The 23,870-nt window shown below is 44.9% G+C and overlaps 1 protein-coding gene across 6 annotated transcripts in view; it reads right to left on the bottom strand.

Moving 5' to 3' along the window:
* CAB39L (calcium binding protein 39 like) overlaps positions 1-23,870 on the bottom strand; it is an 803,103-nt gene that overhangs the window by 74,585 nt on the left and 704,648 nt on the right. The window lies entirely within an intron of this gene.

Raw genomic sequence — 23,870 nt, 5'->3', positions numbered from 1 at the left:
ACCATTGCCATGGGATGTACTTTTCTCTGATTGTCAGCGTTGGTGACTGTGTAAGTTTTTCCAGTCAGGTATTGGCCAGGGGAAACCAGTTTCTCTGTCACCATGGTGACACTGGCACCTGTATCCCTCAGGCCCTCTATTCTAGTCCCATTAATTAAGAGTTGCTGTCTGTATTTTTGCATGTTAGGCGGCCAGACAGCTAGTGTGGCTAAATCCACCCCACCCTCAGAAACTAGAGTAGCTTCAGTGTGGACCCTGATTTGCTCTGGGCACACTGTTGATCCCACTTGGAGACTAGCCATACCAGTGTTACCTGGATGGGAGTTTGGAGTGGAACCTTTCTTGGGACAGGCCTTGTCTCCAGTTTGGTGTCCATGCTGTTTACAGCTATGACACCAGGCCTTTTTGGGATCAAAGTTTTTACCCTTGTACCCATTGTTTTGTGAAGAGGCTCTGGGCCCACCCTCCTGTGCAGGTTTTTGGGGGCCTGTAGAAGACTCTTTACTATTTTTAGTTTTGGTTGTCTCATCACCCTTCCCCTGGGGAGTCTTTGTGACCCCTTTCTTTTGGTCACCCCCTGTTGAAGTCTTGGACACCCTTGTCTTGACCCAATGGTCCGCCTTCTTTCCCAATTCTTGGGGAGAAATTGGTCCTAGGTCTACCAGATGCTGATGCAGTTTATCATTGAAACAATTACTTAACAGGTGTTCTTTCACAAATAAATTGTACAGCCCATCATAATTATTTACACCACTGCCTTGAATCCAACCATCTAGTGTTTTCACTGAGTAGTCTACAAAGTCAACCCAGGTCTGGCTCGAGGATTTTTGAGCCCCCCTGAATCTAATCCTATACTCCTCAGTGGAGAATCCAAAGCCCTCAATCAGGGTACCCTTCATGAGGTCATAAGATTCTGCATCTTGTCCAGAGAGTGTGAGGAGTCTATCCCTACACTTTCCTGTGAACATTTCCCAAAGGAGAGCACCCCAGTGAGATCTGTTCACTTTTCTGGTTACACAAGCCCTCTCAAAAGCTGTGAACCATTTGGTGATGTCATCACCATCTTCATATTTAGTTACAATCCCTTTGGGGATTTTCAACATGTCAGGAGAATCTCTGACCCTATTTATGTTGCTGCCACCATTGATGGGTCCTAGGCCCATCTCTTGTCTTTCCCTTTCTATGGCTAGGATCTGTCTTTCCAAAGCCAATCTTTTGGCCATCCTGGCTAACTGGATGTCCTCTTCACTGGGGCTATCCTCAGTGATTTCAGAGGTGTTGGTCTCTCCTGTGAGGGAACCAGCATCTCTGACTATTATTTTTGGAGTCAGGGTTTGAGGGACCCTGTTCTCCCTAGATAGGATTGGTAGGGGGGAATTGTCCTCCAAGTCACTATCCTCTTCCTCTGAGTTGCCACCCTCAGAGGGGTTGGCCTTTTCAAACTCTGCCAAAAGCTCCTGGAGCTGTATTTTGGTAGGTTTGGGGCCCATTGTTATTTTCTTTATTTTACAGAGTGACCTTAGCTCCCTCATCTTAAGATGGAGGTAAGGTGTGGTGTCGAGTTCCACCACAGTCACATCTGTGCTAGACATTTTGTTTCTAAAAGTTGGAATACTTTTTAAGGATCTACAACTGGTTCTAGAATCTAATTCAAACTTTTACAAACTTTTAAACTCTAAAAGAAATGCTAAACAGGATCTAACACAAGGCCCTAGCAGGTCTTTTAAGAATTTAGAAAACTTTTCAAATTGCAAAAATCAATTTCTAATGACAATTTTGGAATTTGTCGTGTGATCAGGTATTGGCTGAGTAGTCCAGCAAATGCAAAGTCTTGTACCCCACCGCTGATCCACCAATGTAGGAAGTTGGCTCTGTATGTGCTATTTCAAAGTAAGGAATAGCATGCACAGAGTCCAAGGGTTCCCCTTAGAGGTAAAATAGTGGTAAAAATAGATAATACTAATGCTCTATTTTGTGGTAGTGTGGTCGAGCAGTAGGCTTATCCAAGGAGTAGTGTTAAGCACTTGTTGTACATACACAGACAATAAATGAGGTACACACACTCAGGGACAAATCCAGCCAATAGGTTTTTGTATAGAAAAATATCTTTTCTTAGTTTATTTTAAGAACCACAGGTTCAAATTCTACATGTAATATCTCATTCGAAAGGTATTGCAGGTAAGTACTTTAGGAACTTCAAATCATCAAAATTGCATGTATACTTTTCAAGTTATTCACAAATAGCTGTTTTAAAAGTGGACACTTAGTGCAATTTTCACAGTTCCTAGGGGAGGTAAGTATTTGTTAGGTTAACCAGGTAAGTAAGACACTTACAGGGCTTAGTTCTTGGTCCAAGGTAGCCCACCGTTGGGGGTTCAGAGCAACCCCAAAGTCACCACACCAGCAGCTCAGGGCCGGTCAGGTGCAGAGTTCAAAGTGGTGCCCAAAACACATAGGCTAGAATGGAGAGAAGGGGGTGCCCCGGTTCCGGTCTGCTTGCAGGTAAGTACCCGCGTCTTCGGAGGGCAGACCAGGGGGGTTTTGTAGGGCACCGGGGGGGACACAGGTCCACACAGAAATTTCACCCTCAGCGGTGCGGGGGCGACCGGGTGCAGTGTAGAAACAAGCGTCGGGTTCGCAATGTTAGTCTATGAGAGATCTCGGGATCTCTTCAGCGCTGCAGGCAGGCAAGGGGGGGATTCCTCGGGGAAACCTCCACTTGGGCAAGGGAGAGGGACTCCTGGGGGTCGCTTCTCCAGTGAAAGTCCGGTCCTTCAGGTCCTGGGGGCTGCGGGTGCAGGGTCTCTCCCAGGCGTCGGGACTTTAGGTTCAAAGAGTCGCGGTCAGGGGAAGCCTCGGGATTCCCTCTGCAGGCGGCGCTGTGGGGGCTCAGGGGGGACAGGTTTTGGTACTCACAGTATCAGAGTAGTCCTGGGGTCCCTCCTGAGGCGTCGGATCTCCACCAGCCGAGTCGGGGTCGCCGGGTGCAGTGTTGCAAGTCTCACGCTTCTTGCGGGGAGCTTGCAGGGTTCTTTCAAGGCTGCTGGAAACAAAGTTGCAGCCTTTCTTGGAGCAGGTCCGCTGTCCTCGGGAGTTTCTTGTCTTTTCGAAGCAGGGGCAGTCCTCAGAGGATGTCGAGGTCGCTGGTCCCTTTGGAAGGCGTCGCTGGAGCAGGATCTTTGGAAGGCAGGAGACAGGCCGGTGAGTTTCTGGAGCCAAGGCAGTTGTCGTCTTCTGGTCTTCCGCTGCAGGGGTTTTCAGCTGGGCAGTCCTTCTTCTTGTAGTTGCAGGAATCTAATTTTCTAGGGTTCAGGGTAGCCCTTAAATACTAAATTTAAGGGCGTGTTTAGGTCTGGGGGGTTAGTAGCCAATGGCTACTAGCCCTGAGGGTGGGTACACCCTCTTTGTGCCTCCTCCCAAGGGGAGGGGGTCACAATCCTAACCCTATTGGGGGAATCCTCCATCTGCAAGATGAGATGGAGGATTTCTAAAAGTCAGAGTCACCTCAGCTCAGGACACCTTAGGGGCTGTCCTGACTGGCCAGTGACTCCTCCTTGTTGCTTTCTTTGTTCCCTCCAGCCTTGCCGCCAAAAGTGGGGGCCGTGGCCGGAGGGGGCGGGCAACTCCACTAAGCTGGAGTGCCCTGCTGGGCTGTGACAAAGGGGTGAGCCTTTGAGGCTCACCGCCAGGTGTTACAGCTCCTGCCTGGGGGAGGTGTTAGCATCTCCACCCAGTGCAGGCTTTGTTACTGGCCTCAGAGTGACAAAGGCACTCTCCCCATGGGGCCAGCAACATGTCTCTGGTGTGGCAGGCTGCTGGAACTAGTCAGCCTACACAGACAGTCGGTTAAGTTTCAGGGGGCACCTCTAAGGTGCCCTCTGTGGTGTATTTTACAATAAAATGTACATTGGCATCAGTGTGCATTTATTGTGCTGAGAAGTTTGATACCAAACTTCCCAGCTTTCAGTGTAGCCATTATGGTGCTGTGGAGTTCGTGTTTGACAGACTCCCAGACCATATACTCTTATGGCTACCCTGCACTTACAATGTCTAAGGTTTTGTTTAGACACTGTAGGGGTACCATGCTCATGCACTGGTACCCTCACCTATGGTATAGTGCACCCTGCCTTAGGGCTGTAAGGCCTGCTAGAGGGGTGTCTTACCTATACTGCATAGGCAGTGAGAGGCTGGCATGGCACCCTGAGGGGAGTGCCATGTCGACTTACTCGTTTTGTCCTCACTAGCACACACAAGCTGGCAAGCAGTGTGTCTGTGCTGAGTGAGAGGTCTCCAGGGTGGCATAAGACATGCTGCAGCCCTTAGAGACCTTCCTTGGCATCAGGGCCCTTGGTACTAGAAGTACCAGTTACAAGGGACTTATCTGGATGCCAGGGTCTGCCAATTGTGGATACAAAAGTACAGGTTAGGGAAAGAACACTGGTGCTGGGGCCTGGTTAGCAGGCCTCAGCACACTTTCAATTGTAAACATAGCATCAGCAAAGGCAAAAAGTCAGGGGGCAACCATGCCAAGGAGGCATTTCCTTACAACCTACAAACCCCATATATGTCAAACAACCAGAAGTGTCCAGTGGATGTAATGGTATATTGCTTTTGTAAATCGGTCATCGTGACAAGAAGTTGCGATTGAAAATGTTGTTACAAAAGAGCTGTTTTTAGTACCTGTTTTCAATATTTTTTATTCCATCAGTTAGTTTCTTTGGGCAAACCTTGAGGGATCTACACAAATTATCTCTTTCTGAATTTAGACTTTTGTCTACTTTTCAAAATCTCAAGCTTTCCTGTATCTCTGATGGGGTTCACCTTGATTATCCTCACAAACTGGAGGCAGGATGAAAGCACAAAAATGAGAAAAAACGGGCTACCCCTTTGAAAAATGCCAACATCGTGGTAAAAAAAAGGTTTTTTTTTTTATTTAGCGCTGCATGTTCCTGATAGCCAGGATAGTGCTGACCTTAGCACAACAAACATTTAATTCATACCATTTTTAGGAAGAAAATACAGAATATTTTTTGTGGAGCACTTTTTTCTTGTTTTCCCCAAAAACAAAACATTGCTATATTTTGGCTATTTTCAAAATACCCTCCAGTGTAATCGGCAAACCCTGGATACATTTGGAATCCTCAGGCTGTTGGAAAACAAGAATGCAAATTTGGTGTGAATAACTTATGTGCAAAATAGTTATGGAGGCCTAAGCGTGAAATACCCCAAATAGTCAGAAAAGGGCTTAGCATTCCAGGAGGGGAAAAAGCATAGCAGCCCAGGGATTAAGCACCCAATGCACATGTCTAAGATGGCATGACTACATATTGTCTTCCATGCTAGATTTCCCAGGGGATCCAGAGGAGTTGCTATCCTATTCAAATCACCTGCCTTGTTCACATTTAATGAAGATATTCTGGAGATCGAAGCGAATACGTTCTGGTTGTAGGTATGAATTTATCAATATCTCTGCACCTCCCCCATTTCCACAGGCTAGGCTAAATGAGTTAGGCTTCCTTAAAGCTGATGCACTCGAAGGAGTCACTAACACTGGCCGGTATTTTAGTGCCATACTGTATTTTAGTGCCATACTGCATAGAATGTTGGATCGCTCCAGTCTGCAGGGACCTAACCAGCGCTGATCCTATAAGCTGAATGAATATTGTCAATGGGGATATGTGATTCAGGCCATACCTTTATCTATTTTTCAACATAGTATCAAACATTTATGTCACCTTTGTTCCCACCCATGAATTGTTGTGGGTGACCACAGCCTGTGTCATTCCACAATTCTTATCTGACCATGCACCACTGAAAAGTTCCATTGGCCATACTGGGGTGTCACAGAAGAATGTGGTCATGACTGCTCGGTGGGTAACTGATTTATCTTTTGTAGCTTACCTCAGGGAAGAGATAGAGGCCTACTTTAAAATGAATCCTGACACAATCTCATACCCCTATATCCCATGGGAGGCCTTCAAAATTGTCTTACGAGGACATGCACTGTCATACCTTCAACACCATGAAAGGTTCAAGGAACAATTTATGGTTTGCCCTGAGTCTTCAGACCAACATCTTCACTGGAGCGTAATTTCACAGACTTTAGCGACAACCGCCTTTTTCATTGTATCAAGGCTACTTGCTTACCCACGCAGCCAACGGCACTGAAGAGGCGAAGGCAACTTTGATTGCTGCCATAGCCGCATATAGGTAAGCAGTGACAAGACTGGCAAATTCCTATACTGGAGTGCGATGCACAAGGACAAATTAAAAATGGGTCTTGGGTGTCCACGAGACCAGTAACTTAATCACTAATCCGGTTGATAAGTCATGTTTTTAATGACTTCTTAAAGAAGTTATTTGCAGCTCATCAGCCACTGAACCCCAAGGTGAGCAAAGAGATAACTGATGACCTCTCTAAATAGGATAATTAAGTTGGATAGTGAATGCCATGCCCAATATATCTTCCAGTTACAGTGGAAGACTTGACGAGGCCTTGATTTCTATGCAATCTGCAAAGATGCCTGGACCGCCTATCTAAATTGTTTAAGCCTCTCTCATGGTTCCACACATGGGTTATTTGTTTGATACGATGGTCAGAACTGAAATCCTCTTTGAGAAACTCTACACAGCATCTATCTTGGTGATACCTAAACCTAAACATACCATGAATACTTGCCACTCCTTCCAGTTTTCTTCTGTATTAATATTGAACCCAAGTATCAAGCCAAAGCCCTAGCCAACTGTTTAGTCAAGGTGACGACTGATCTGGTGCAACAGGATCAAAATGGGTTGAGTGACCAGACATAAAATGCACTGCATTTGGCGCTCATCCATGTTCACAAACTCTACATTCCTGCAGCTCTTATTTTGATGGACTTCAAGATCACTTTTGACATCTCTTCAGAATCTTTTGACAAATTCATTTTGGTCCTCATGTTTTGTCTTACGTCCAACTTCTCTAAATGATTGATGGCTAGAATGAGGAGAAAGGTTTTTTTTCCTGACGTTTTTGATAGAATGTGGTGCATACTGGTGCCCCCTTGCACTGCTGCGGTTTGCTCTCACTATCAAGCCACAGAAATGTCGTCAGACTTGTACATGCCTGGATTGAGAGAATGAGGTAGATGATTGGATCGCCCTAAATTCACATGGTATGCTCCTTTTTGACAGGTACTGGGTGGATGCTGGACTAGGTAGTGAATAAGGGACATTCTTGTTATATTTGGAAAAGTCCTGGGGTTGATAGTTAATTTAGAAAAACATCTGTGACCTACCCCCTACCTTAGCAGCTGCGTGGCAGTCCCAACTGTAGCTGGTAATTTTCTAAGGATGTACATCGCACCAAACTGGCAACAAAGCTATGTGCTTAATCTGGAACCTTTATTATGTAAGCTGTTCAAAGATTTTGCAAAGTGGAACTCACTCACAATACCCACTCTGGCAAAATGTCTCTCTTTAAATTGGTTGGTCTTTCTCATCTATTATATGTAGTTTAAAACTACCCATCTGAGATCTCACCATCCGTCTTAAAGAAAATTCAGAGATTATCACTTGGCTTCCTTTGGGCTGGTAGTGCTCCAAGAATGGCTCTGGGCAAATGTGTTCAGTGTGTATTTGATGTGCGACTTGCCATGGTCAATATACAATTATACTATTAGGCGTCAAACAATAGAACATATTTGTTTATGTATATCCCCTTATAAGTATTTCGGTAATAACATTACAATACATTGATAGGATTCAGGACTATACTGCATCCGCAGTGCAATATATTACAATATGTGTTTTACACCCATATCTAATCATGAAGTATTTATGTAGCCAAACCTTCTACATTCAACCGGTTATTAATCTTTAATATTCTACAGTTAAGTAGTCAACAATAATAATATGAACAATTTGCAGGTTTACAATCAGCTCATATATACTTTTAATGGATCACTGATGTGTAATTTTTGTGTCTCTGAAGGCATATCATCCCCTCTGTCGCTTCCCATGCAATTTGTAGCAGTATTATTAGAATACTTTAATTACCCCTGTATTGTTGGTGCCCCCACATCAATCATTGTATGACTGAGCTGGCCGCTTCTGATCATGTGTTGGTTATATGTTGCTCTATCAGACAGTTCTGTATTTTTTGTGGTGCCTGTGCTCCCCCTGTGTCTTCGTTCGTGTGCTAGCATTCTATCCATCAGGTCTGCCCATTCTTTCAGGTCTTCTCCCATTTTTCATCCCTCTGGGAAATTTTCATATCTATTTCCTCTGACATTGGTCCATTTTGAGACATCTCTACACCGTAGTCTAATAGATGGTGTTCATGTCCCCAGCCACCCGATAGCCACCCTCATTTTTGCCAGTGTCAGCGCCAACTGCAAGAATTTCCAGCACATCTTTCCACCGCTGTGGTGGGTGATCATGCCCAACAAACATGTCTGCAGGGTTGCCTCAAATGTGAGTGCTGTCACCTCTCTCAGCTTCTGTGCCACCCTCAGCCAATACCGCTGCACCGCTGGGCACTCCCAGGCTACCTGCAGGAACGAGGCCCCATCTATGTTGCATCTCCCCCCTCTGTGTGGGTACATTCTATGGAATTTGCTCGGGATTAGATAAGTGCGGTGGAGGAAATTAAAATGTGCCAATTTGAACCTTGCATTACAAGATACCCATTTCACTAGTTTACATGACTTGTTCCAGTCCGTATCAGCAAACTGTGTAACTAAGTCCTCTTCCTGTGCCAGTCTAGCCGTTGGTGCTGTCAACTCTGTCCGCTTGTAGTGTCCTGTATATCTGAGTGACCATATATCTAGCCCCACCCGTTATCAACATCAGCTGCAATGTCATCCTGGCTTCCAGAGCATTGGAGAAGTCAGTCCAAATCTTGTGTGCTGTATCTCTCAGTTTTGCGTACTGTAAGAATTGCCCTTCTCCTACACTGAACCTCTCCCTCGCCTCCGTAAATGTCAGAAATGCATCTCCTGGGTACAGGTCCCCTAATGTTAGGCCCCCCCTCTCTTCATAATGTCATCAACATGATCTTATCCTCATGACGAAACAGGATCAGTGTCCAAATGTCCTTATCCCTGGCAAACGGTGGTCTTTTGAACACTCTAGTGATCGTCCGCTCCCACATCTCCTTGGCCTGCTGCATTAAGAATGGGGTGCCTGGAGGTACATTTTTTGCTGTACTTTAGTAATTCCATTAACGTGTGTGTGCCCTTAAAAGTCTTATCTCAGCGTTATCTGCCTCAGGTAACCACTGTGGGACATACTAAAATTTGGTTGCATATTAATACAGCTCCCGGTTCGGGAGACCCAGTCCCCCACCAGAGATTTCTCTCTCGAGTTGGGTCAATGCCACCGGCTCCTTTTTTCCCCGCCCAGACCAACGACGTTAGCAGGCTGTCCAGTGAACAAAACAATGCACATGGAAGCGTATACATTACATTCTGAAGGGTGTAAAGAAACCTGGGGAGGAAGACCACCTTTGAAACCGCTACCCATACCATGGCGGATAGCGGTAGCATATTCCAAAACTGAACTGACCTGTTAAGCCCTGCCACAAGTGGGTCAATGCTATATCGCTTTTGATTCTCAGGGCCACGTCCCACCATAATACCAAGATACCTGAACGTGGTCCTCTCCCAGTGGGGGCCCACTAGGGGCAGCTCCCCCTCCTCCGCCCTCAGCGGGTATAACCTGTCCATGTGTTGTAGCAGTTGTGGAACAGGGTCCCGTGGGTGGTGTAAATAAAACAACACATCGTCGGTGTACAATGATATAAGATGTGTGGTTACTCTCACTCTTATTCCTTCTGCCCCCATACTTCTCTTAAGTTGTGTTGCAAATGGCTCAATAGCCAAAGTGAACAGTAAGGGAGACCGGTCAGCCCTGTCTTGTGCCTCGCCGACTCCTCAGGATTCCGAAACTATCCCCCCACTGTGTACTCTAGCCTGAGGTAATATATAAAGGACCTCCGCCCACTGTTTAAAATTTTAGCTGAACCCCATGTGCAGGAACACTAAGTGTAGCTAGCTCCATTCCACTGTATCAATTGCTTTTGTTTTGTCTACTGACACCAATACTACCTCCTGATCACTACCCCGCAACAAGTGCATTACATGTGCCAACCGTCGTAGGTTGTTAGCTGTGCTCTGCCTCGGCATAAATCTGCACTGGTCCTCGTGTACCAGCAATCCTACCACCATTATTAGTCTAGCTGCTAGGATTTTACAGAGTACTTTCATATCTACATTGAGCATACTGAGGGGTTGATAGGCAGAGGCTCCTTTTCACTCCCCCGACACCCCGGTTTAAGGACTATACATATCACACTCTATCTCAGGGTCTCGGGTAATAATTCTTGGTCCATGGTTTCCCTGTATACCTCAAGGCGGGGGCCCTCCAACTGTGCAACTCCTGTGTATCTTCTTTATAGCCTCCCTTACTTCCTCAAGCGTGATTTCCATATCTAGCTTTTCTCTCGAATGTAGTTGAAACTCATACAGTCCCGCACTCTCAAGATATGCAGTCACCAGTGCTACACCGGTCTCCCCAGCCCCTTTGTACCTATGTAGCTGCTGTCTGTAATCGTGTTTGGTGAATTTCCTTAGCCTGTCCCATGTGTCTTCCAGTCGCTACTTAATGCCTACCACTTGGCCTTCCCTGTCCTGATCTTCTACCTTTCTCTGCGCCTCTTCTAGTTTACTTTCCAGGTCTCTGAGTGCAGTTGTGTGCATATTCTGTAGACTGCTTATACGTTCCCCCTGAGGGCAGCTTTCAGGGACTCCCATTCAGAACTCCTACAGGTGACCACATCCCAGTTTTCTTCCAAGTAGTTTGTAATCCTTTCACTCAGTGCTAGGCAGAATGGTGAGTCAGTCAATGTCTATGTGGGCACATGCCAGTACTTCCCTCTGGAGTTGTCTCCTTGTCTGTTCCACTCCAACAGTACAGGGGAATGGTATAAGAGGTATCTACCCATATAACTCACTTTCTGTATTTCTGTCCTCAGATTTGCCGTACGCAGGGCTCTGTCCAATCTGCTATAAGTGTCATGTGTGGCAGAGTAGCATGAAAACTCCTTGTGTTGAGGGTGTCTCTCTTGCCATATGTCCTCACAACCCAAACTGACCATGGTGTCCGCCAAGGGGCGCCCCATTCTTGGTTTGCTTGAATGGCTACCTATCCATGTTTGCATCCAACACACAGTAGAAGTCGCCCACCCATAACAATCTATCTGTCATATTGTCGGTCATTAATGTGTGTAACTGGGGAAAAAAGGGACCCATTGTCTATGTTAGGTATGTATGTATGTATTGGGAATGGTTATATATGTGCAGTCTAACTTTTCCTGTAGCAACATATATCTCCCCTGCGTAGATAATCTTAAAGGGAATCCCCGGTCTCACCCACATCAACACCCCTCTGGCATACGAGGAGAAGGTGAACACATACTGTTGTCCCCACCATTGCTTCCTAAGCTTGTCGGCTTCGCTGTCTGTGAGGTGCATCTGCTGAAGACAGGCAATACCCATCCCATGCGTCGCAGGTAGGGGTACACCCATCTCTCTTCACAGAGTTGCCCAGTCCCCTGACATTTCATGTCACAAGCATGTAGTTCCGCGACATGGTGGAGTTGGAGTGTCTTGGTCTCCTTTTCAGGAGTATCTGTTCCACCCAGGGCAGCGTAGTGTTCTTTCTCCCATTGCCATCTCCCCATACCCTTCAGAACAGCAAAATTCAACCTGCACCAAATAGTAAGTATACAACAAACAATTATATTCAACCAATCTCTGCCCCTCCCACCCCAGGCAACCACATGATAACTGTAACTATAACCATCAAAGGTGGCATAAAAGTTGCCCACCATTCTGGATAAGCTGTATATCCAGATTACCCTACTCTCTCCTGGTTTATAGTGCATCTATATCCTATCTAATGCCCTGTTCTAGTTCCCACAATGTGCAGAGGCTAGCAATGCGGGTGCTTCCCCACTCTGGCCAATGCTGTGTGTGGTTCACACCTGGTCTCTCCTCAGCTGCCCTAACCTAGCCCTTAATACTGTGGCTCAGCAGTGGCTCTTTCAGGATGTCATCCATATGACATGCGTTCCCAGCACAGCCTACCGTGCCGCTCTTCATTTATATCCCCAAACATTTCTCAGCTTGTCTTCCTCTTTGTCTTAGACAGGAGGGGGACCCCCCCCTGCTCCTGTTAGTTACAGTTACCATATTCCACTGGGGTGTCAGTATTTTAATGGATGATCAGCCATCGTTCTCTTGGGCAAGAAGTCCCGGAGTGAAAGATGCCGTTCACTCCTCTTCTTCGCTACCATGTGCAGATGTCTCACCTCCGTCCTCCATTCGTGTCTCCGTTATTGTTCCGTCCTTCTGCACCTCTATTCTGGAGGTTTCTGTGGTTTTCGCTGGTGAATCTCTCGGGGATAAACTCCAACTGGTTGCTCTCTTACGCCCACCTCTCCATCGCAGTCCCCCGCCTGGTATGCCCCAAGACCCAACATTCCAGCAAGGCCCATACTTCCTCCGCTGTGTCGAAAAAAAAATGTTTTTTCTTGCGCCACCACTCGGAGTCTCGCCAGGAAAAGCAGCATATAGGAAAGTCCCATTGATCTGAATTTTTGTTTAACTTCTACATACGACTTTCTCTGAGCCTGTACTTTGCGTGTATAATCAGGGTAGATGGTTATGACGTGAATCTCAAACCGTAGGATCTATGTTGAGCTCCACTCCGCTCTCTCTGGGATACCCATAAGGTGCAAATCATTTTGGCGGGGCGGACCTCTGCATCTTCCACTCTGTTTTCCAGTGTCTTTGTTGCCCATTAGCTTTGAAACTTGTGCCTTTAGGTTAGTTATCTCCTCGCTCATGCTGCTGATTCCTTGTTCATTATCTGTCACTCTTCCTGTCACCTTTCGGAGATCTGTGAGCAGCAAGCCCACCACTGGCGTCACCGTATCTATTTTTGGCTTCCAGGGCCTCACAGCTGCCATTTATGGCTTGCATCAGGCTGCTCCTGAGGGTTCCTCTTCCAATCCCGTATTGTGAGTTTATATCCTCAATGTCTGTTCTCTGTGCTCCTTATACCATCCCTCAGTGTGATCACCTGCAGGGAAAGGGGCACAGCAGGGGAAAAGGCAGGGCTAGAGAAAGGTTTAATGTGTTTACTTTGTGCCACGTCGGAGGGGCCACCTTCCAGTCGGGGGCTGCACAGCAAGCCACCAAGGTGGGTACCAGTTCCACTGCACGGGAGGACGGACGCTAATCTTGTGGCAGTCCCCCGCTCCGTCCTTGTCTGTAATGAGCGGGAGGACTCAACCCCACAAGGCCGTCTCTCCAACGCCGCGCGCCCCTGCGACTCTCTTTATGGGACATCTCCGTGCTCCTCTCTCCCCGCCAGGCTCCACCTAACCCGCCGCAAGGGTGCACTCTGTATGGGCCTCCTCGCAGTCAGAGCCCGCCTCTCACCAGTCCTCAGCGGCACAGCGCATCACACCAACCTCTCTCTGTCTCACAGCATCACGGGAAAACGCTTCGCTCCTCCAGCCTTCTCTGCTCCTTCGTCCACACCCCTGCTCTATTGTTTGCGATGTGCCCACAACCTACTTGGGCATTTGAGCATTGCCCGTCTGGTCCGCTTCGAGCGTCTTAGTCTCCCCGCACCTCCATTCTTTCGCTGTGATCTTTGGAAGCTCCTTTCCTCAATCTCCTCTCTTCTCTCCATAATTTCGACTTTCACTGCAGCGTAGGGGTGGTTAAATCACCTCAGAGGATCAGAAGACTCATTTGCATCGCCACTGATGGAAGGATTATTAAGGATTTTGAACTTGGGGCAGCAGAGCTCGGGCTTAAAGCGTCCGGTCTGCCATTTTAGCAGGGCACATCCCCAACAATGGAACATAATTAGTATGTCTAAGCTAGGTGACGTCTGGGCATGGGACCACATCAAATCTTTCCAAACCATGATTGGGAAGTTTCAGATGCATAAGTCTCAATTCTTCAAGTATCTCCAGCACTTCAGATCTAGACCCAATTTTCAATTAATTAAATGAAACCCCGTTGAAGCTAAAATGACTTTAAGCGAATTAGAAACTAGGGTTTTCTCATAGGTGTATATCACCCTGGGTATCGATACAACAAATAGGGTTGTGGCACTCAGACTTACCAGGGAATCTGATCTAATCCCACTGGATGACAGTGACTAGAGGGAAGAGATGATTAACACACCTTCTCCCCAGGCCGATCAACTGGCCATACCAGCTAAAAAAAATGCCTAATCCATTATCTCCAGATGATTTACCGTTGACCTACATGCCTCTGGAAGATGGCCAGGGCCTATTGGGAATGAACGTGATATCTGTCCTATGTGGCGGTCCTGTGCCTGCCTCTCTACCCCCCTAACTAGATAAGATTTGAACTGCTGGTGCAGGAGTTTCTTTTGGATGGGAAAAGATCACAAACCTTTGCAGGGGATGCTTTTGTGGGCCGGAACAAGCTAGAGCTCAATTTCCACCTACTGGGCTTCAAACGGTGGAACGAAATTGGTATGTCTAAGCTTGGTGACATCTGTACATGGGACCATATCAAATCATTCCAACTGTGTTTAGGGAGTTTCAGGAGCATACATTTCAAATATTTTATGTACCTCTAATTGTGTCATGCTCTTGAGGCCCACAAGCCAGAGCTTGACCCCACATCCCTCAAGGGACCCCATGGAAGCTAAACAGACCATATGCTAATTAGGATGTAAGTGTGTTCCATGAGCATATATCACACTGGTCGTCAAGACACCGGTTAGGATCCCAACCCTTAAATTTAACTTGGAATCTGATCTAGGTTCAGTTCATGACTAGAATTAAGTGATGATTAACCTCCCAAATAAACCATCTCCGGCCCAGTGAACTAGCCATTTGAGATACACTACACCTAATCCAGTTTAAGTATCACCAGAGTCTACAATTCACCTCGATGTCTCTAGAGGATGGACAGGTGTACGTCTGAGGTATAGCGTAATAGTATGAGAGTTCTTACACATAACCTAATAGTATGCGATTATTCAGAATTACTCTACATCTCTTGGATCCTGTTGAGGGTGTTTGGCTGGTATTTTACCCTCTCCCCCGAATATTGTGGTTTTTGGCACTCTGGGTAAAGAGGGAAATATGGGTGGACAATGTTTGCTGGGGCTTCTGCAGTCAAAATGCAATACTGCTAAATATTAACAATCCACAACCAAATTTACCTCCTCCCTTTCAACAGTGGCTAAGGGAAAAACATAGAAGAATGAATGAATGAAAAACTACTTCTAAAGCACAACAGCTGCTTCAGAGAAGCGTCCTGGCGCCGAACACTAGAATCATTTTTGACCCACAAATAGTCTTACTTAAAAATACAAGTCTTCAGGCCTTTTTAAACCTAGGTTTGGAATCCAATTTCCTGTGCTCCAAGGGCAAGCCCTTCCATAGCTTGGCGGTCAAATATGAAAAAGTGCATCCCCCCACTTCTGACTCACTTTACCTGTAATGACCAGAAGCAATTTATTATTGCAGGGTAAGTCTCTCCTTGCCCTGTATCAGTGGAATCTCTGCTGAAGAAAGAGCGGACCCCACATGTGTACACCTCTGAAAGTAATCAGCAACGATTTGTACATGATTAGTTTTTTCACCGGCAGCCTGCACAACCGTTTGAGATCCTGTCTAAAAGAATGTCTCATTTAAATACTTAAAATGCGCCAATCAGCAGCATTTTGTCCTACCTGGAGTATGTCAAGTTCTTTCGAAGAAAGAGCCAAGAAAAGGTCATTGGAATAATCCAGACGGAATTCACAATCGGTTTCCTGGTGTGTGTTGGTAACAATTTTAGAGACTTGTATGATTTTAAAAGTCCAAAGAATACTCCAGTGATATCCAGAATGTGGGATTCAAATGTAAGATTCAAATCAAATTTTTCCTCAAGTTTCATAACCGACTGCACAAGCAGAAGGGAAGCACCCAAAGTTTGTGGCCAAAAACAACAAAAGTCAAAAGGATAGGGGTTGCCAAAAACCAATACTTCTGGTTTATCAGCCTTAAACTTGAAGCAATGTGGCCACATCCAATTTGAACCCGCATTCAGGCAGCCATGACAACGCTCTTCCAATGACTCGGGAGCTTGCTGAAAGAAGTGTAACAGTTGTGTGTCATTAGCATATGATACGATACTTAAAGCTCAGAGTACGCCCACCCGAGCCAGGGGGGCAGACAGATGTTAAAAAGAACAGGGCTTGGGCCCGAGCACCGCGGAGCGCCGAATCTTAGAGCAGTAAAGCGCGATGCAAAAGGGGAGGAGTGAGCGGCCCTTCCTCATTCTGAAAGTAAAGATTTTAACCACCTGAAAGTTTTGTCCCCGGCCCCTATCATTTCCAGACATCGTAGTAAAATATTGTGGGATAGGGTGTAAAAGGACGCAGAGAAATAGAAGAATAACCACAGCTTTTTTACCTTCCTCCAAAGCCAATTTGACATATTGGGAAAACTCCTATAATGCAATTTCTGCATCGAATTTGTTATTTATAAAGCCAAGCCTTGTTATTGCAAACATGGCAAGATCTGGGAAGCATAGCTGGAATATTTTAAAATTCTTGTGACATACATCATATGCCAATATGCGAACTGTACTTCTGTATTTGCTGTCACGTTGCCTATAGTGTGTTTGTTCGACCATGTAAATGATATATGAACCTACTATTTCTCAAATGCTTAATTGTATGCATTTGATGATGCCTTTACTTAAAAATTACAATGTCATCTCAAAAACATTTCCACGACCTGGCTTTCGGCACACTCTAGTAAACTGAGTATGTTAATGCTGTTATGCAGAGAACAACGCTGATTATCCTCCCTTCTTGCCAACAGCTGTTGATCTATCGCTTTTAGTTTTCTCTTCTGTTACGGTTCTGTACTCCTGCCTCAGCCAGGGCTCCTGTTGGATGGTCAATATATGTTCACTGGTTCTTGAAACTGGAGCACTATAATCCTGCTGCGATTGGGAGGATCTCCAAGAAATGCGCAGCCCTCCCGTGGTCCAGTTGTGTTGCCCTTGTGCCCCTTTCTTTATCACTCTCTTCTGGGCTCAAAGAGCAAGTCTGGTGATTAGCAAGAGTTTTTAATCAACTTTATTGTGGGCATGATGATAACTATGGATTTTAATTCGCAGTAATGTGACACCATGCACCTCTAGTAAACGTCGTTGCGCCCTCGAGATGCTTGTGCTGGCTGCTGTGTGATGTGGAGGTTCATGATATCCCAAGGATCCATGTCACACAGAAGTCTGCAGGCCAACAGTGATGTTGCCTTTTTCCTTCTCTGCATGTCACCAATATATTAGTATACGAAAGCTCTGCACTATTGTTGAAGCAGACAAAGTAGTCATAATAGCCTTTGGGTCACAGTAAAGTCCCGACTAGGATCCTGAAAGGTCAGAACAAGAGTGCTTATATGAGGAGGAGGAAGGGAAGAAGGCCTCCACAAACTTGTGACCCTGAGATCCAATCGAAAACAAGGCAAAAAAATGGCAGTTAGGGACAAATTTAGTACTAAGTTGAAATAACAGTCCTTAATTCTGTTACTACTGGATTTATTTCTTTTTCATATTTATTTCCAAAAATATTTTTTAATATAGCAAAAAGGATCTATGGTAATCTCACACAAAACTTAATACACATCACATAAATAGGTGTAAACCAAAAAAATTACTGACCAAAAAATTACTCACAATACACACGAGATAAATTACATATAATACATATAATATTTTAACAATATAACAAAGAAACCATCTTAAAATGGTGCCCTACGCATTTGAAAAGTGGTCACTATTATGTAACTCCACATGTGATCCACTGTTATTTGCTAAGAAACTGGGTTTTTCGTACACTCGACTATCACTGTGTTGAGACGTCTCGTAGCAACGATTCCCAACGGAAGACGCGCTCAGAATTAGACTCGCCGACTTGGCAGGAATATTCAGTACGGGCCGGACACGTTAAACGGGAGCCGATATAAGCCGCATTATGGCGACTTGAAATAAACACAAGCAACCGCTTTGATTTTTTAAGGACGGTGTACAGGATGGGTTTCTCCATTCTCCTACTACAATTAAGAACTATGATTGCCCTTCTCCAGTCCTGATGAGGCCATAAATCAGTAGGCCGAAACGCGTTGACTTCTTTGTATTGCAAGTAGATTGGGCTTGCTAAATAATGGACTATAATGTAAAGATTTGAGAGGCACGATATCACGTTTGTGTGAAAGAAATACACAACACAGTGATAGTCGAGTGTACGAAAAGCCCAGTTTCTTAGCAAATAACAGTGGATCACATGTGGAGTTACATAATAGTGACCACTTTTCAAATACGTAGGGCACCATTTTAAGATGGTTTCTTTGTTATATTGTTAAAATATTATATGTAATTTATCTCGTGTGTATTGTGAGTAATTTTTTGGTCAGTAATTTTTTTGGTTTACACTTATTTATGTGATGTGTATTAAGTTTTGTGTGAGATTACCATAGATCCTTTTTGCTATATTAAAAAATCTTTTTGGAAATAAATATGAAAAAGAAATAAATCCAGTAGTAACAGAATTAAGGACTGTGATTTCAACTTAGTACTAAATTTGTCCCTAACTGCCATTTTTTTGCCTTGTTTATGTTGTATTTACCCTGGGCAGGTTAGGGTTATAGGGTTTCCCCTAGTTTTGTGCAGAGCCTGAGATCCAATCAAGGCAAGGCCCAAACTGCCATGCTTTTATTCATACTGCACTGCCTGGTAAAGCAGCATCTTTTATGCCCTGTCAGCCTGTCCCCCTCTCTGCCACACCTCTCTCCCAGATTACCCATACAGATGTTTACAGTCTTCATTCCCGGGGAAAGATCAATCCCCTGTCACTCCTAGAGGGATGCCTTGCCAGCACTGTCAGACTGTACGTGGGGGGGGGGGGGATCAGCTTCTCCAGGGGTCTTGCAACTTTTTGGCCCTCTCTTCTCCCTGTTCCTCAGAGTTGCATGGCCCTGCTCTCAGGTTATCCTGATTGTTGGGCAACCTTATATTTTACCAGGGTGGTCTGTCAGCCCAGGGAAGCCATCCAGACCTCTCGAGCTATCACTCTCACTCACTGCTAGACCCAGCAGGCACTGGCAATTAAGTCCATAGCCCCACGCAGTTTGCAAAGGCTTGCTGCATTTGAAGACATAAAGGTGGCACGTTTCTTATTTTTCCACTGTTGAGGCTCAGCTAACTCTGTTTTTCCACGGCTCCCCGTGGGATGGGGAGCACTTCCCTAGTCCTTGGGGATCTTCAAAATGGAATTCGCTTCAGTGTGGCAGGATTTACTACTGCTGTTGGGAGCTAAGATTTCAAGCGGTAATTTTGCACTGTGGTCAAACCATCTCGTCCCTGAATGATAATGTTTATCAATAGGTTATACAAAGCTCAACCTTTTCAGATTGTGACAATGTGTTGCCTCACTGTTACTGCCATTACTGCTGCCCCTATTACCACTGCCACCATAACAACCAGCATTACTATCACCATCCCCTCCACCACCATCACTATTAAAATAACCACCCCCAACATCATCATTACCACCATTACCACCAAAACAATATTTGTCACAATTATAACCATTGCCATTACTGAAACAGTGTCACGACATTTTTTTCAGCAATCAATCTGATTCCTTTAGGGAAAATGCTGCTGCCAACACTCTTATGAAGGATGAGCCAAAACTGCTGATACTTCCGTGACACTACCCCTCTGTAAGAGATCTGGACATCTCAAGAATCCTGTCATTGTTCAGTAATCCTCTCTTCATGACACCTGTGTTAAGCTGAGCTCACATTTCGGGTATTGCAGCTCTCCTGTTCTAATGATTGTAGACTTAAGCAACACATCCCTCTCTTCTGGATATCCAAGAAGCCTTGAAGATACTGTCAACCATTACAATTTTAGACTTAGTTATTTATGGTTCAACCTCTGCTGCTAAGGCTCTGGAAATAGCCACTGTTTGTCAACTTCTTTTACACTTAGAAATCCAAGGCCCTTTTAGGTGAATCAAATACATGTGTCAGACCTTGCTGTTGTACTCAAACAATGCTTTACTTACTTGTTTGTATTCAATACCATTAACCATAACAAGTTCTATGAGACAGGCAGGAATGGTGTTTACATAGTTGTTTCCTTCATACAACAATCACACCTATTAAATTAAGGTGAGCCCTGCGTGCTCTAGAATCACCAATATAAAGTACCTGATACACAGGCATTTACTTATTCATTTAGGTGTTTGGTAAAGTGTGTCTGCAAAGTGAAAAAAGAAAACTGGCAGGTGACAGTATATGTTGGTCCCATTATATAGCCCAGCAAGATGAGACGTTCAATCTGGCCATATTGGAACCTAGAGGGAAAGTCTCCAGTAAAAAAATAACTCATGTATATAGTTTGGTTATGAGGAGTTTCCTAAATTGAAAGTAATCTGCTCACCCTAAGAGGTGGGTATTCAGGATGACCTAGAGTCTCGGACCTTACATTCCCAGACAATCGCATCCACGTTTCAGTGATAAGAATGAATGTTAAAGGATCAAGTGCATTAATGGTGTTTGAAGATTCCAGGCAGGGATGTAAAAAGGGCCAGCTTTTATACTTGTAGTAGACCTTCATTCCTGCAGCCCAAAGGATCGTAGATATTATGGTAGACTCTACTGGCACGGCAGTGCTTTGATGCTGGTTTGACATACTTATATCAACACAGTTTTAGGGACAACTTGGAAGCCCTATGGTCAAGACTTTCACTAGCGCTCTTCAATGTTTATTTTGCTCTGCTCTCTGATATCCTCGTCAATCAACAAACTGGTTGAATAGTGTATCCAGTGGCACTCAGACCCATCTCAATCTTGTAGAAAACTCAGGAGATCATCCCAATACTAAATACGAGCTACTGTTTTCCACAACTTCAGTACAGCAAACAGAAACATAGTTTCTACTTAAATGGGGAGAAAATGTGTACCCTTCTTGTAAGAAATCAGATTATTTATTGGTTAAGAGGGGTGGAAGCCCCACTCAATCAACAAGCATAATCCTTATCAGTATGAACCTTAGAAGTCACTAAATTAATCTGTCCTTAATCCTCTGGTAGTTTGGCACAAAAGCAGGCAGGCTTAACTTAGAAACAAAGTGTAAAGTGTTTATGATGCACACAGTATTAAAGTGAAAACACAACACAAGACAAATCCAAACCAATTTAGAAAAATTGAGCACATTTTAATAATTAAAATGAGTCCAAAACAACAGAAATCCTATTAATAGAACTGTTGAATTTTAAAGTTTTAGGCAGGTATGAGAGCTAAAAGCCCAAAGTGCCACTCGCGGTCATCTAGTTGTGCTAGACTGGGGAAACGTTACAAGTTCAGGCCGTCAGCGATGGAGCACGGGCCAGATACAGGGACCAAGTTAGTCCCACTGAAAAAGTTATATTTTGAAAGCCCAGCGGGAAGAGCTCCATTTGCAATGGAGGAGGCCGCAAAGGCCAGGGGGACAGCTGTGGACGGTCGCTACTGTAGCGCAAAGCATAGGCCTGGTGTTGTGGTCGGTCACTGCTGTAGCGCAAAGATTTGGTTGGGCGTCATGGATTGTTGTTGCTGGAGCTTTGTGTTAGCAGTCACTGCAAGCTGTTGTAATGCGAAGTGCAGATCTCACATTGCCAGTGGTCGCTATAGCGCAATGAGTCTGGTTCACCGGAGTTTCGCATTGCGGGCGGCAGAGTCTAGGCACGAACAGTTCCGTCATGGTCACAAAGTGCTTGAAACTTCAGGATTTTTTTTTATAGAGGTGTGCACAGGATCATGGACTCACTCTAGCAGAGGTCAGCAGGGCTCAGTCAGGTCCAGCTGCAGCACGCCAGCTGAGCAGTTGCAGGAAGGCTTCTGGTGATTGTTGTGTAACAGTAGTTCAGAGAGCAGGACAGTCCTCTTGGGAACACGTCAGGCCTCGAGATTAGCAGGTCTGTCCTCTGGGAAACAAGGTAGGCCTCAAGCAGCAGGGCAATTCTCTGCTAGCAGCAGGGCAGTACTCTGGGGAACAAGGCAGGCCTCAAGCTGCAGGGCAGTTCTCTGGTAACAAGGGAGTCCTTCGGTAATGTCCACAGGTCCAGGAGTGTACTGATATGTGGTTCAGGAGGTGCAGTATCTTTACCTGGTGCCAGCCTTTGAAGTGGGAGAGGGTGTACCTGGCTACCCCCACATCTGGTTCTGAAAAGTTCTTCCCGTCTCCTGCAAGGTTCCAAGAAGTCGGGAGTGACAAAACACTGGTGTGTGGTTTCCTTGTGTGTGCAGGTGGCATCCCTTTATAAGTGAGGCACGGAACAGATCAGCTGCCAGCAATCCTGTCAGAATGGCCCATCCTGCCTACCACCAGTCCCCTTTGTCTCACTGTCTGGCAGAAGCACACAAACCCCAACAGCAGAACTATTCACAGTTCTATGACACTGGAAGAGGCACAAAAATGGTTAGGTCAGGAAAATGATAAGTTTTTAACGGTGTCATTTTCAGAATTGTGACTTAACATTTGATTTTACCATTAAAGGTTATTTTAAATCACAATTCATTTGGGTCTAAACATGACATTCCTACCTGCTCCCAATCAAAAGTTAGCACTTACTAATGTAATAAGGCAACCTAATGTTATTTTAAGAGGCATGCATTACAGTAGTGAAAAACAACTTTAGGAGTTTTTCACTACCAGGACATGTAAAACTAAAAACACATGTCCTAGTTTTTCAATACAATGCTCTCTCCCCTAGGGGTATTTTAGTGCCTACATTAGGGATGACTTACGTGCATTAAAAAGAAAGGTTTTGGCCTGACAAAAGGATTATTTTGCCAGGTCGTATTGGCAGTTTAAACATGAACCACAGGGTGCAATGGCAGGCCTGAGACATGCTTTAAAATGCTACTTAAGTGGGTGGCACGATGAGTACTGCCGGGCCACTAGTAGCATTTAATTTATAGGTCCTAAGCACATTTAGTACCATATTCTAGGAACTTCTAAGTACATTAAATACGCTAATCAGGTGTAAGCCAATTGTACCATGTTTTACAGAGAGAGCGCAAACAATTTAGCATTGGTTACCTGTGATAAAGTGCACAGAGTCCTTAGGCCAACAAAAATGAATTAAGAAAACAGGAGGGGTGAAGGCAAAATGTTTGGGGATGACCCTGCAGGGAGGGTCAAGCACAACATTTCTTATCGGGTCTATAAACATTTCTCCTCTCCCAAAGGCCTGGCTGAGTCATTGGAAACATGATCATTTTTCAGGGAGCAAGTCTGGAAATTGGGCATGATGTCTGACAGCGACCTCTCTTTATTGCTGACATAATGATGTTGCACAACTAGGTTTCCACCATCTAGGCCTATGTAGAAGACGTATGCCTTCTCTCCATCTCTTCCAAATAATGTTATTAGTTTTTGCAGCAATAATATAGCTGGATTGCTGTATTGCAACACACACAACAGAGATAACTTTCAAAATTGCTATGGTTCAAAATCATTGCACACATCAGCATTAAAGTTCCCGCCACTGTTTTCCAGTAACAGAAAAATCACAAAATCGGTCTCATAAATTAAGCTTCACTTGGCCATTTGCTTGGCTAATTTGTCAATCTGTTTATTCCTCATCATTCACTTTAAAGTCTTTGTTTGGCTAATTACAAAATTGCTATTCTGACAATCAGATACAAAATATTAACTTTTAGAATCCTCCTTTTCTCAATTAGATGGAGTACCTTAGAAAGGATACATCTGGACATTCAAACTCTG

The sequence above is a fragment of the Pleurodeles waltl genome, chromosome 8 (assembly GCF_031143425.1).
Source record: "Pleurodeles waltl isolate 20211129_DDA chromosome 8, aPleWal1.hap1.20221129, whole genome shotgun sequence".
Taxonomy (NCBI): Eukaryota; Metazoa; Chordata; class Amphibia; order Caudata; family Salamandridae; genus Pleurodeles; species Pleurodeles waltl.
Note: the sequence above shows the minus strand (reverse complement) of the source record. Positions and strands in the feature narration are given on the sequence as shown.